General features: G+C 36.9%; 1 protein-coding gene across 5 annotated transcripts in view; it reads right to left on the bottom strand.

The window, feature by feature from the left end:
- WASF1 (WASP family member 1) overlaps positions 1 to 15,309 on the bottom strand; it is a 135,462-nt gene that overhangs the window by 119,430 nt on the left and 723 nt on the right. Inside the window, exon 1 of one of the 5 annotated variants that reach the window (XM_069077054.1) lies at positions 14,911 to 15,152. The exons of the other annotated variants lie outside the window; for them this stretch is intronic. The gene's annotated coding sequence lies outside the window, so the exon portion shown is untranslated. Of the gene's footprint in view, positions 1 to 14,910; positions 15,153 to 15,309 lie in introns of those variants that run through there. 5 annotated transcript variants of the gene reach the window in all.

The following is a 15,309-nucleotide window of genomic DNA, read 5'->3' as shown; positions in this document are numbered from 1 at the left end:
CAAAATCATGTTTATAACTTGGCCCCATTAAATAAGCAACATGATTATCCAAAGTTCCAGGTGACTCCAAGTTTTTTTTCCTTCCTTCATATTTTTCTCATGCTGACACATCCAGCTTCCCCTTATCTTTTCACATTGCAACAGAGGAAAATCAGTTGAGGAAATTGAAACTAGACAGTTTCTGAGGCTTCCCCATGACAGCCCTTCACAGTCATGGAGACATTTATCATGTTCCCTCTGAGTCTTCTCTTCTCCACGTTAAACATGTCCAGTTCTACTGATCAGTCCTCCTATGGAATCATTTCAAGCATCCGTCATCATCTTTTTTACCTGGCTCCAGATGTTCTCTGGATTATCAACGTTCTTTCTAAAATGTTGCACCCAAAAGTGAACCCAGTTGCTCCAAATGCAGTCAGACCAAGGCAGAGTAAAAATGGACTGGCACTTCCCATAGTCTGCTGCCCTTCCCCAATTTTGCACTTAGGAACCTGGGTGATTTTTAAACTACAGGTGGAGCTTTACATTCAAATCAATCAAATTTCATTTTATTAAAGATATCCCATAATTAGCTTATCATGATCCTTTGGCATTCAACATTTTAGCTACTCTTGCCTGTTTGTGTCATCTACAAACCGATAAATATGCCATCCATACTTTCATCTGAATCACTCTTACAAGAGCAGAGGACCCATTACAAATCCCTAGTGCATTTCACTAGATTTCACTCATGCTGACCTTTAGTAATTAATGAATACTCTGAGTCTAGCCATTCAAACAGTTCTGAATTAATCAGCAAGAATATATTAAGTATCTATTATGTATTAAGCATTATGCCAGATGCATGGGATACAAATTTTAAAAAAGTAAACAGTTCTTGCTCTCAAGGAGCTTATGTTCTATCAGGTAAAATAACATGTACACATGTAAACATATAAAACATATATAAGGTAATGGGGGGAGAAGAGGAAGGACTGTGTAGAAGATAACGTTGCTTAAACTGAACTTTGAAAGAAGCTAGGAATTCTTAAAGGGGACAGTGAAGAGGTGGTGCATGCCAGGTGTGGGAGACAGCTTGGACAAAGACACGTAAACTAGAGATTTAATGTTGTTTGTGAGGAACAACAAGTGAACTGATTTGGCTAGATCAGAAAGGAGAGCAAAGTATAAAAATCTGGAAAGGAAGATTGGAATCAGATTATGAAAGGCTTTAGAAGCCAAATATAGGAGTTAATATTTATCAGAGACAATAGGAAGCCACTGGATATATTCAGGCATTTGGCTGGAGGGATCCACCTAATTGTACTATTGTCTATTCTACATCAATTTTGTCCACAAGAATTGCACAAATGACTTCGTCAAAGACTGAGTTGAAATCTAGGCAAAGGATATAGACTATGTTTCCCTGATATACAAGCCAAATTTTTGTTGTTGTCTTGGTACATCTGTGATTTCATAAATGCAAGGAGCTCTTAGGTGAGGAAACTCCCACTACCTATATGGCTGAGCAATTTTTAATGCCTGCATGACCAGCTTTCAGTTGGTCAGCAATTTACATGGTATCACAGAAAGCCAGTATGCATCAGAGACAGGACTTTAATTCAAATTGTCCTGAATTTGAGGTCGTCACTCTATCCATTATACCATGTCACCTCTCTAGTAAACCTATCAGCTAAGTCATGCAGTAGGTAGTGCTGGTCCTAGAGTCAGGAAGACCTGAGTTCAAATCCAGCCTCAGATATTTAACAACAAACAATAATAATAACTAACATTTATATAACACTTACTATGTGTCAGGCACTGTACTAAGTGCTTTACAATTATTATCTCACTTGATCCTCACCATAACTCTGGAAGGTAGGTGCTATTATTATTGGGGTTTTTTTTGCTTTTTTGGGAGGGGGGGAAGGTAGGACAATTGGGATTAAGTGACTTGCCCAAGGTCACAAGGCTAGTTTTTGTGTTAAGTGTCTGAGGTTGAACTTGAACTCAGGTCCTCCTGACTCCAGGGCCGGTGCTCTATTCACTGCACCATCTAGCCACCCTGGTAGGTGCTATTATTATCATCTTCATTTTACAGATGAGGAAACTGAGGCTAATAAATGTGTGATCCTGGGGCATGCTATTTGTTTCAGTTTCCTCAACTGTAAACTGAAGATAATAATAGTACCTACTTCCCAGAGTTACTGTAAAGAATCAAGTGAAATATGATTTATAAAGCATTTAGCATAGTGCCTGGCACAATAAACACTACATGCTTATTGACTGACTGACTGCAGAGACAATCTTTCTCAGATCACTGATGGTGGCCAAGTAATCACATCCACCAGTCCTTTTAGTCTCCTAGGACCTATTTCATCTAGGCCTTGGTGACCTAAACTCAACAAGGACAGCTAAGAGCTCTCTCACTATTTCTTTACTCATTTGGGGTTTTGACTTCCAATAAAACCATTTTTGTACTGTCCTTTCCAGTTCAGAGATCATTCTCTTTGGCAACTTAAAATATTACCATTATCCCATCCTGCCCTTCAGCAATAGTTCTGGTGCCCTTCTTTGATCCTCCTCTTTTCCACAAAATAGCTTTAAGACTAGGTCCCCTAACTCATCCAGAATGGAAGTACAGAGGCCACTCAAGGGCCCAAACCCAATTCTGATCAATCAGGACGTTTTTATGCATACCATTTTTCAAACCTGAGCTGGTCACTTCACCCCTTCTTAGCTAGACAAGTAGCCCTTTTGTCCCAGGGGCTCACCATATTAGTACCTGACTTGGTACAAATACAAGATGAGCTTTAGCCTTACTATGGCTCAGAACTATAGAACTCAAACTTATCCATTAGCCTTAGCTTCCCCTACAGCAGGAAAGAGCAGGCATGCTACCACCATGCCAAGCACCAAAATAGCTTAAAAAAAACCAAACCATTTTTGTTCTTAGCATTCATCATTCTGAGCTTTAGTGCTCCTAAAATAGTTTTACAGGATCATGCCACATTTTTGTATTAAGACTCTAATACCCATCCTTCTTGGCCATGCTATCTTTTATGTCTTCATAAAATCCAAATTAAGAGATGAATTCCTCTGCATCCACACTGATCTCTTCCCTAACTCTGTAGAATTTAGATAGTGCCTCCTTTGCATCCTCATCAGAATTGTTTCAATATGCATTTTCAGCATTTCATTGTTGAGAGTTTTCTATCCTATTGGACTGACTTCTGTAAAACTGTCTAACAGCTTGAAATTGCTGATACAAGAACCCATAAAACAAAGCAGTCTGGGAACATTTACCACAGTGATGAACAGCCTTACTACATAGCTAGACAGTCCTGAAGATAATCACTGCATTGACAAAACAAGCTATTCAATGACAATGATTCTAAGGAGTTGTAGAAAGGTTAAATTATGTCCTAAACACACTAAAAAGGCAAGGAAGATTGAATCATGCTAAAAATGACAAAAATACCCAAATTAATTTACAGTTTTAGTGCCATGTCAAACAACTAAGTCATTATTATAGAGCTTGTCAAAATAATAATAAAATTAATTTAGAGGAACAATAGGTCTATGATAAAATGAAAAATAATGGGGGGAAAGGTAGGAATGTATGGGCAAGAACCACAAGCTATATTATAAAGCAATAATCATTAAAACTATTTGGTAGTAGTCAAAATTTTTTAAGTATGTCAGAACATATTAGATTCATATGATTCAGAAATAATTTTTTCAAATTCTAGCATTCAATAATCTCCAGAACAAATTACTTACTTAGGGAAGGACTCCATTCAATAAGAATTGCTGGAAAAACAAGAAAAGTTTTAAGAAAAGTAGGTTTAAATGATCATCCTACACCACAGATCACAGCAAGTTCTAAATGGGATAGAGCCTGGATTGATTACTAGAAAACTGAGTTCATTGGCATAAGGAGCTGTAGGTGAATTGCTTCTGTTAAAGTAATAGCCAGATATATTAGCACCTTATCTGCAATTTATAATCTTAGAGAGCTCTTTATAACACTGCCAAGGTAACAAGACAATATGTGTCAGAGGAGAGACATGATTCTAAGTCTTCCAGTTTTCAGGGACAGTTCTCTATCCACTACACCACACTACCAAATATATGCTCAACTTAAATGTTAAATGATCAGATAAAAAAATTGGAAGAAAAACAAATAAAGGGATAGTTAGCTATAGTAAGAGAAAAAAATTTTAAGCAAAAAAAGGATAGAAGAGATTAAAAAAATAAGAGACAAGGGGCGGCCAGGTGGCTCAGCGAGTAAGAGCACCGGCTCCAGTGTTGGGATGACCTGGAGATGGAATCCCAGGCTCAGACACTCAGCACCACACCCAGAAATAACTGGCCATGTAACCTTGAGCAAGTTACTTAATACTGATTGCTTAAAATAAATAAATAAGAGACAAATCTAATCACATGAATTTGAAAAGATTTTGCATATACAAAAGCAAAATTAATTCAGCTAAAATAAAGCAAACTGTTAACAGGGAAAATTGCATCAAACGTCTATAAAGGTCTGATATCCAAAAGATATAAGGGATTAACACAATTATTAAAAATCAGGTACCACTGTTGGATAGATAAATGATTGAAGGGCATGACCAATAAATTCCCCGAGGGCAGGGACTATTCTATTTTGTTGTTGTATCCCCAGTACCTTACAGGGGTGAGGAACCTGTGGCCTTGAGGCCACATGTGCCTCTCTAGGTCCTCAAGTACGGCTCTTTGACTGAATCCAAACTTCACTGAACAAATCCCTTTAATAAAAGGATTTGTTCTGTAAATCTTGGACTTGGTCAAAAGCCCAAAACCAAAGACCTAGAAGGCCACATGTGGTCTCCAGGTTGCAGGTTCCCCACCCCTGGGCCCTAGCAAAAAGTAGCTTGTTGATTGATTCTCAAAAGAACTGCAAACTATTAGCAATTGTATAAAAGATTTCTTCAAATTGCTAGAAAAGCAAATTAAAATAATTGTGAAGTTTCACATTAAAAATTTTTGAGAAAATGCATTTTCCTTCATTGGATAGGTAGGATATTACTATGGGGATAAAAAACTGAATATGCTTTTGGTCATTGTGTCTACTGGTTTTGCTAAATTGATTTTTTTCCCCATCTAAAATTCTACTATAAGGAAAGGCTTACTGAGTAGGATGGGCAGGGAGGGGGAAGAGAGGAGAGGAGAATATTTAGAAATGAATAGGATGTGAGAACAAAAAAAAAGGTATCAATAACAAGGGGCAGGGAAAAGATTTATATCAATGATAGAATCGTTTTGTGTTTCAGTTATCTTAGAAAATTTGCTTATAACATTACTATATTTCATTTGTTCTTAAAATTAGCCTAACATTCATTTTCTAAAAATAGTTATTTATAAAATCCAGTTTGCACATCATTAACTTTTTACCATAGTACCCTCACACCTGTGAAATACATAAGGTTTTGAAAATAAATTAGCACATCCCATTTTTTAGCACAATCTCTACCAACACTTATAAAGTAGCTCTCAAAATAAACTGCAAATCCTGTTATATTTATAAATAGGGCTTTTAATTAGCTTCCTTCCATATATCATGATATGATATTAACTAAACTTGAGAGGACAACTTAACAATGAACTGTTCCTTTCACCTTCACCAATGGAACACATCTTAAAAGTCTGGCTTATTTATCATTTTTTCAAGGTACTAACTAAGCTTGTATCATACTATTAATTTTAGGATTAATTCTGCCAAAATCTCTAATTATAAAGCTTCTTAGAATTTACATCACATCATTCAATCCCTCATATCACATATTGGTCAAGATAAAGATTCATAATTACTAATCACAATTTATTTTTATAGATTTCTGTACTTTTCAAAATATTTTCCAATAGGTCTCCTAATAGCCTTGTGGAGTAAGAAGGGTGGTTGTTAGTCTCACTTCTGAGGTGAGGAAACAAGCATTAAGAAGTTTAAGTAACTTAAAATCAGTACTATTATAAAATATACTTTCAAATTCTAGTTATTTCTAAGCACAAGAGTAAAAAAAGTTTTAAGAAAGGAAGGTATTCATGATCTTCTGCCACTACCCTATTTCCATTCTTACACAATTTCCATAGAACTTCTCTAGGAAAAGCCTGAGAAATGACATCTTAATTATTAATAAACTTAAGCTGGTAGCAAGACAAAAAAATACACCAGGAATACACAATTAAGGACATGTTTTGTGAATTTTTACTTTTAACCAAGAGTTCTTTGCTACTGGGGTTCCATACAGAGTTCTGTCTCTCTGAAGTGCACTTCCATGGCAATCCTATTCTTTGAAGATCACTCAAGAATCCCTAAATCTTAAATAGATCTGGAACAGATACAATGAGAACAATACAATAGGCATAGTTTGGGGGTGAAATGTGACACGAAAGCATAAAATATGTGTGTTGTGTTTACAGAATCACAAGTTAGACTAGGACCAAAAAACAAACACAAAGGGATTATTTCCATGACTTACAAGTCCAACACTGATGCTTTATACTATGAAAATATGTAGATAAAACTCTAGAAAAATAGGACACAGAAAAATCACACATAACCTATTTTACAGTCCAGTTTTAAATATCTTTGTGCTGTCTCATTGACTCATATCTAAGAAGCACAGTAGTACAATTCTAAGAAAGATCCATCCAAAGTTGAAAATAAATTATTTTTTCCCTTCCTTTTTGTAGAAGGAAGGATATTACAAAAGAAACTTTCTGAGATTTTGTCAACATAGTAATTAAGCTTAAAATAAAGCTTAATTAATGCAACATTTACCTTGATAAACATGGTTTCTAGGGGGCGGGGAATGGAACAGGCATTTATTAAGCACTTATGATGTGTTGGGCACTGTGCTAGGCTCTTTACAAATATTATCTCATAAAATGTTTATGGCTGATCCATTTGTATCTGTCACATTCAATACTATTTTAAAGAAGTTCTTCTCTTTAAGAAAACATGATACAAAATAAAATTAAACTCAACCAACATTTATTAAGTACTTTTTTAGAACAGACACTGGGGAAACAAAGACTGAAACAGTCCCTGCCCTCCAAAAGCTTACGTACTACTGAGGGGCATACAGGTGCACAGATAAGAAAATACAAGGCATATACAAAGGAAATTCAAAGTAATTGTGAAGGACCAATAATGAGTGGTAGAAATCAGGAAAGACCTCTTACAGGGGGTGGTGCTTAGGATGAGACCTAAAGGGAACAAGGCAAGTAGGGAGAACATTCTAGGTTTGGGGGACAGACTGCACAAAGGGATGGATGTAGAAGATGGGGTATCAAGTACAAGGAACAGTTGGTATGTTGAAGTAGGCCAGTTGGGCTAGGGCATAAAGTGCATAAAGGCAATTAATGAGTAATCAAGTTAGACATAAGCTGGAGTTAAATTATGAAGGACTGGCTTTAAATGGCTATCATTTATACAGCACTTTAAGGTATGCAAAGCACTTTGCAAATATCATTTCATTTTATCCTCACAACAACCCTGGAAGGTTGGTACTATTATAATCACCCTCATTTTATAGATGTGTAAACAGGAGCAGACAAAGGGTAAGTGATTTGCCCAGGATCACACAGCTGGTAAGGATCTGAGGCTGGATTTGAACTCAGTTCTTCCTGATAACAAGTCCAGCTCTCTATCAACCAAAGAGATTTTAGCTTTTATTCTGGAGGCAGCAGGGAACCACAGAAGCTTCTTGAGCAATGAGAGGCAATAACACAGTCAGACCTGTAGTTTAGAAATATCAATTGAGCAGCTGTAAAGAAGACAGATTCAAAGTGGGGGAAGCTGGGCAGAGGGAGAACCTTTACAAGACTATTGTCTATGAAAGATGATGGAGATGGAGATGCTGATGCTGATGCTGATGAGGATAGTGGTAGTGGTGGTGGTGGTGGCGGTGGCAGCCTAGAGTGGCAGATCTGTGACAGAAGAATAAAGAGAAGAAGATGAATGTGAGAGATTGTGGAGACAGAAACAGAAAGACTGAAGAACTTCTGGGCTATGAAAGGTAAATGAGATTGAAATGTAAAGGATGACTCCATTTGTGAACCTTAGTAATCTGGAAGAAACAGTGATGCCCTCCAGAGAAAAAAAAAGAAATTAGGAAGAGGGGAGGACTTAGAGGGAAGATGAGTTGACTTTTGTATAAGCTGAGTTTGAGATGTCTAAGAGATATATGCAGGTAGAGCTATCCAGCAGGCAGTTGGTAATGGAGAAACAGAGTTCAGGAGAGAAATGAGGGCTAGATATGTAGACCACGGAATTTGGGAGTTTAAAGAGATCTCAGTACAAGCCATAATCGAAAAAGAATCTCCACCATAACATGCCTGCTAAGTGGCCATCAAGCTTCTGTTTGAAAGGCTCCAATTAAGAGAAACCTGCTATATCCCAAAGCAGCCCATAGACTTAATTCGTTTCTAACCATACCTTCTTCTTCTGTACCCTCTGAGCCAAAACAGTACAAATCCAATCCCTCTACCACCTGCCAACCCTTTAAAGATTTAATGACCATTATCAGATCACCTGAATCATCTCTTCAAACTAAACATTCTTCATTATGTGGATTCAAACCCCTTCACCATCCTACCATCCCTGTTGCCTTTCTCTGGGCATTCACCAGTTAACTAATGTCCTTCCTAAACTGCAGCATTGAGAACTGCAGTCCATACTCCTTATAGGGGATAACCATGAAAGGGTACAAAGGGACTAGCACTTCCTTATTCTGTCAGTTATTCAGTGCACTTATTAAGTGACTATTGTGTGCCAGGCACTGTGCTGACGACTAGGGATTACAAAGAAAAGTGAAGGACAGCTCCTGCTCTTGGGGAGCTCACAGTCTAGTGGGGGAGACATGAAAACAAATACGCACCGAGAAGCTAATGCAAGATATAGAGGAAATAATCAATAGGGAGAAGACACTAGAATTAAGAGGGATTGGGAAGGCTTCTTGTAGAAGGTGAGATTTTAGCTGGAACATGAAGGAAGCCAGGAGATGGAGATGAGGAGGTAGCGCATTCCAGACATGGAAGACAGTCATACAAAATGCCTAGAGCCAAGAGACGGAGTGTCTTATTCAAGAAACAGCAAGGAGGCCAGTGTAAGTGGATGGGAGTATGTTGTTGGAGAGTGGGGAATATAGGACACAAGAATATTGGAAAAGTTGGGGGAGAAGGGATTTATGAAGGGCCTTTTGAATCTGGTATTTGATCCTAAAAGGGATAGGAAGCCTAGAAGCTGTATCTTGATAAGGTAATCTTTCTTTGTTTTGTTTTGTTATACTGGGTCTATAATGCATTAAAATATCCAGATCCTTTTTTCTTTTTCAGAAAAATTATGTAGTCATGCTTCCCCCATCTAATACTTGTGAAACTGAGTTCTTTAATAGAAATGTAAGACTTTATAACTATCCTTACTAGATTTTATCTCTTTGATTTAATCTAATGTTATGATTTACCCAGTTTCTTATTAGAGCCTTACTCTGTCACCCACCCAATGTTTGCTATCCTTCCTAGTTTTGTGTCATCCATATATATGATAGGCATACTGTCAAATACCTTTATCCAAGGCAAGGTTCAAATTTTAAATAGCACAGAGTTAAGTACAAATCACTGAGACACTCCATTGAGCACCTCCTGCCAAGTGGACATTGAACAATTAATAAGTCCAAGTCAAGCCCATCAATTCAACCAGTCCCCAACTCATTTAACTGTTACCCTTTAGTCTATATCTCTTTATCTTTTCCACTAGAATAGTATCAAATGCTTTGCAAAAATCTGAAACTTCCTAATACTCCACTGACCTACCAGTTTATTAACCTGCCAACAAGGAAATAAGTTTTGTCTGTTATGACCTGTTCTTGACGAAGCCATGTTGATTTTTTGTAATCATCACTTCCTTTTCTAGATGTTCACCAATCATCTCCTTAATGATCCATTCTAAAATTTTCTCAGAAATCAAAGTCAGGCTCATTTGCTTATGGTTCAAAGATTGTTTCCTTCCTCCCCCCCCTTTTTTTTTTTTGGTGAAAATCAGGATATCTCTCCTACTCAAGTCCTGTGGTATCTCTGTCATTATTCATTATCTTTTAAAGAATCACTGATCGTGTCTACAAAATTATATCTGCCAATCTTTTAGCACTTATCATGGATATCAACTTTCCAAGTCGGCCATTATTGGTGTTTTCCTATTTCCAATGCAAAGATCATTCTCCTTCACAGGGATAATAGGAGAAAAGAAAGAAATGAGCAGCAAATAAAACTTGGGAGTCATCTGCATACAAATAAGAGTTGAACCTATAAGAATTAAAGAGGTCCTCATACTTAGTGTTGTGAGATGGATAATGATCCTACAAAGGAGAAGAAGATTGGCAAGAGAAAGACAATAGAGTGACATCATGAAAACTCAGGAAGACTGTATATCCATACTAGGCAGGAGTCAAAAATGGCAAACAATGTAGAAAGAAGAAGAAGTAGAACTGAGGAAAGGGCATTAAATTGAGAGAGAGAGAGAGAGAGAGAGAGAGAGAGAGAGAGATTGAAATTAAGTGACAGTGACCCTGGAGCTTCACTGTAGTGGTAAGGATCAAAGCCAATATGTATGGGGTTGAGAATCAAATAGGTTTAGAAATCTTCCCATATTTATATTAATTTCTGATATTCAATGTTTCTTACTGGGCAATGATACTCCATTACATTCATGTACCACAATGTGTTTAGTGAGTCTCTAATCCCAAAAATCACAGAATATTTTTTGTGTTTCCAGGTCTTTGGTACCACACAAAGTGCTGCTATGACTATTTTGGAGCACATAAGGCATTTTTTTTTTTATTTTGATCACTTTGTGGCACATGACTAACAGTAAAATCTCTTGATCAAAAGACATAGACATCTCAAGTTACTTTTTCACAAAATTCCAAGTCATTTACCAGAATTTTTAGACTGTTTAACCAACAACTTGCTGATCTGGAAGCTAGGTGGTCCAGCAAATAGACAGCTACTTCCCTGGATTTTTACGAGAACAAAATGAGATCATATTTGGAAGTGCATTGCAAACTTTAAAGTGCTATACAAATGACTGTTATGAATGCGATTGTCTTCTTGCAGTCCCTCCTAAATTATTTCCAATTTTTTGTCATCTTTGCCAATTTGCTATATACGAGATTTCAGAACTGTTTTAAATTTGAATTTCCCTTATTATTATTGATTTGGATCAATCCTTCATACAGCTGCTAATATTCTACAACCCCTTTAAGAACTTTTGTTCATATTCCACATGGGAAAACTTATATGAACTGATGGAGGAGTAAGCAGATGAAGGAAAACAAAATATATGGCTACCCAGTATAAATGGAAAGAACAATGGGCTGAAATTGAGCATCCGTATAAATGGAAAAAACAATAGACTGAAACTGAACATTGAAGAGTTAAAATGTTCAAGCTTGACTCCATTGAAAAAAATCAGAAAATTCACGTCCTTTCACTGAAGAGGTGGGGGACTGTGGGCATGGAATGTTGCAATGCTGTCAGGCAGTTTTATGGGTTGCCTGGCTTTGTTGAACTTTATTTCAATCTAAATTTTTTACAGTGAAAAGTTTGCTCTATAAAAAGAAGAGGGAGGGATACACTGGAAAACAAATGTAATAAAAAAAAGTAAAAGTCATCAATAAAGAAAAGAAAAAGGTAAGTAGAAAGTCATTAAATAATTGTAGAGAATATTGACAGCTTTTTCTATGAAATTTGCTGTCAAAGAAGGAAAGATAAAAAATTAGGTTAACTAGAGGTGATGATTCATAATACAAGAGGATATTTGGCTTTATAAAAGATTAATTAGAGTTCCTTTAAAAGGAAAATCTTTCCTAGTACACTTAACATGATATAACTTTTCATTAGAACCTCTCTAATATAAATCAAGGTACTTCCAAATGGAAAATTTGGTCTGGAAAATTGAATTATCTCTTAAAATGAGACATTATGTTTTACCTTAGCTCTATAATAAGTATGTAGTTTTTTTAATTAAAAATACTAGGAAATCATTTTTTATCTGTATTTTTCATAAAAAGGGATGATTTGATATTTGTGAAGAAAGCACTCAAGAAAAATTTAAAACAATTTCAAAGATAAGATGGAGCTAATTTATAATAATACATTCATTACCTACTGACAGATTGAGAAAAGGGAATGTAAAAATTCTGAACTGTATCTGAATGGCTAGTTCAGTTTTTAAAAATATAGATTCTAGATAAAGCTCTATGTAGTTTCTAGGTCATGATTTAACCCTTAGGATGTAAGTAGATTTATGTAAAAGTAAATCCATTTCATTTGCTTTATTTAAAATTTCTATTTCTTCTCTTTTAATGCTATGGATATATTTCCTCTAGATACAGCTTGTTACAGAAATCACACAGTGACTGTTTGATTTGTCCTCTCTTTAATTAACAGTATGGCTGTTACTTTTGTGTGTAATTCTTGTACTGAATAATCTCAACAATGGCCAAATGATTTCACAATGAAATAACAATTAAAAACTCATAACTGTTTCAAAACAACCTTTAATGGTCTACGGATTTGTACATCCACGTAACAAAGTCATTCACAAAACTTCAAAACTATAATGTTTCCTACGGACACCATTAAATATGAAAATTGGGGGGGGGTATAATTCTTCTAGGCTTCTTAACTGTGAAATTGCAATGAAGTTGTTGGGTTTATTTGTTTTTTAAACAGGTCCAACTTCCCAAACAGGAAATAATGAGTGAGATACAAGCTATCAATACCAAGTCATAATTAAAGAATTCAAACAATAGGCTATTTCAAATTAACCCCACTTTAAAACAAAATGTATGATTAAATATTAGTTTTGATCAACTGAAATGCAGTAAAGCCCTGAACACAATAACTAATCCCTAAACTTCAATAATAAACAAAGTAACTAGCCCACCTTTCAACCTCTTTATAGGTTCTCTCTCACCTGCTAGTTTCTGAAGGGCAGGGAAAAGGTCTTGATATTTTCTGGAGGCTCTCTATCAAACTGAAATAAAGCTTTTATGCATACTTTATCCAAGGGTCTCTAAGAATTCCCTTAGATTTGAAGGATTTTTTAAAATATATGTTCAACACTAGAATAATCAATTTAATTGAGTTAGATGAAAATATATATTTTCTCATGAGAGCTTTACCTTTCCAACGCAAAATACAGAATACATCAGTCATCCCGATAAATCAAAGTCTAATTGAATTCTTTCATTTTCTATACTATTTAAGTGCTTTGCATTCTTATTCAACCTAGAATCTTTAAAATACTTTAAAAACAATAATACCACATTTATACCTTATAAGATCCTTGTGAAATAGGTATTAACCCCATTTTGCACAGAAAATTGAAGCAAGAGAGGTCCATATAAATCTCCCAGACCTAAAACTCATAGCACCATCTCCTACAGCAAGCTCCCTAATACCATACAGATACCACAACTGTCTTGCTGTTGCTTATACTCCATTATAAAACAGTTATTTGTATGTATCCCAGTATCAACTGACAATCCCAATCTAAACTCAACTCAGTTTAATCAAAAGTGTTAATAATAAACAATCTCAAGAAAGGCACACAAAAAAGCTCAGGAGGGGCTTCAATCAAGAAACAAAGTGCTTAGTTTTGGTACCTTTTCTTTAAAAGTCAGAAATAGAATTGATTCTCACAATGATTAAGATATACATCATCAATAATAATGACCAAAATATGTTTCTTGAAAAACTATTTCATCTTTTAAGGATACTCTTTAGATGTTCATATCTTTTAAGTGTGTCTTTAGCTGTGAACAGATAGAAAAAAATGAGAAAATTCTATATGAATAAAGAAAATGATTACAAACAAAATAAAATTTTAAATAAGAACGAAATAATTGATACAGCATTACAATCCTTTCTTAATCCCCCTCTTCTTTAAAAAGAAATAGAATTCCAAGGAATGCTAAAATTATTAGCTACCCTGAATAATCAATAACCAAAAATCAAAGTTCTGAAAATGGAAAATGCCAGATTTTCCTTTACAGCAATTTGAGAAATTTACATTGTAGGTGGAAAATCACTCCCCCCAAATACATTTGTATCTTAATTCAAAGATCGCATTCTCTTTTAAGAATAACTCGCTCCTGTTAAACACTATTCTATTAACAATTAGAAACGTAATATACAAGTATGTTTAAGACAATTAGATGTTTTAAAGAAGCAATTATTGTCGCCAATGAAAACTCGCATGCCATCTCACCAAAGGGAGCATTAAAATACAGCTCACAACTCAGATATTAAGTAGCAACTGAATTAAGCCCAATAGCATCAATTACAATGCGTTATATAGGAAGGAATGTGTGAACTGCTTAAAGGACAAGTCGAATTTGTTTGGATCGGCATCGTTTTCAAGCCCTGCTCTGTTCGCAAAGCAGCAAGTGCAAGAGTCGTGAGACTCCTGAAGACAGGGGGCAATTTGTACCACGAGTAGAGAGAAGGATATAGAATAATAAGACAGGAGCACTTAATTCTTTTAGTTGAATTATTTGTCTAGGTAGAACAATGAGATTTCTCCCAAGAAAGGGGGCTTCTCCCCCTCTTAAGCCTTCGCCAGACCCCCATATATAGATATAAGGTGACAGAGACGACAGCAACAGCTAAGGCTGTTACACTACGGCTGCTGCCGCCACTTCTCCCTCTCAAATGACGGGGATAAAAGGCAATGAGCAAGCAGCTGGACACAAACACACGCGCACCCCCCCCCCCCCCCCCCCCCCCCCCCCCCCCCCCCCCCCCCCCCCCCCCCCCCCCCCCCCCCCCCCCCCCCCCCCCCCCCCCCCCCCCCCCCGCCACACACACACGCTTTTTAAGGAGACTCACAGGTTAATGCATGCCCCTAAAGTGAAGCCTTCGCCAAAAGCTAGAAGGTGTGACAGCCAGAGAGAAAGGTCCGAAGAGAAGCAGAAGCTTATGACACCTCAGGTGGGACCTGCACCCGCGCCCTCCCAACCTCCCTCCAGCCGCCGCCACAGGGCGATTCCAGCAACCAACCACAAGACAGGCACAAACGCCCAGCTAGCTTGTTCAGCAGCCAGCTGCGCAGGGGTGGGCGGCGTGGGGGAAAGGAACCCGAAGGAATGGGGGGATAGCTACAAGAGGAGAGGCAACGGGGCGAAGGGAGGGCGCTACAACACTGAGCCATCCAGTTTTTCCGGGGGCGTCTAGGATAGGCAAAGCGCGCACACACACACACACACACACACACACACACACACACAC

This window comes from Petaurus breviceps, unplaced genomic scaffold, assembly GCF_028583685.1.
Source record: "Petaurus breviceps papuanus isolate PSGF00001 unplaced genomic scaffold, PetGlider_PUasm1.0 90977, whole genome shotgun sequence".
Classification (NCBI taxonomy): Eukaryota; Metazoa; Chordata; class Mammalia; order Diprotodontia; family Petauridae; genus Petaurus; species Petaurus breviceps.
This window is presented reverse-complemented; position numbering and strand designations above follow the sequence as displayed.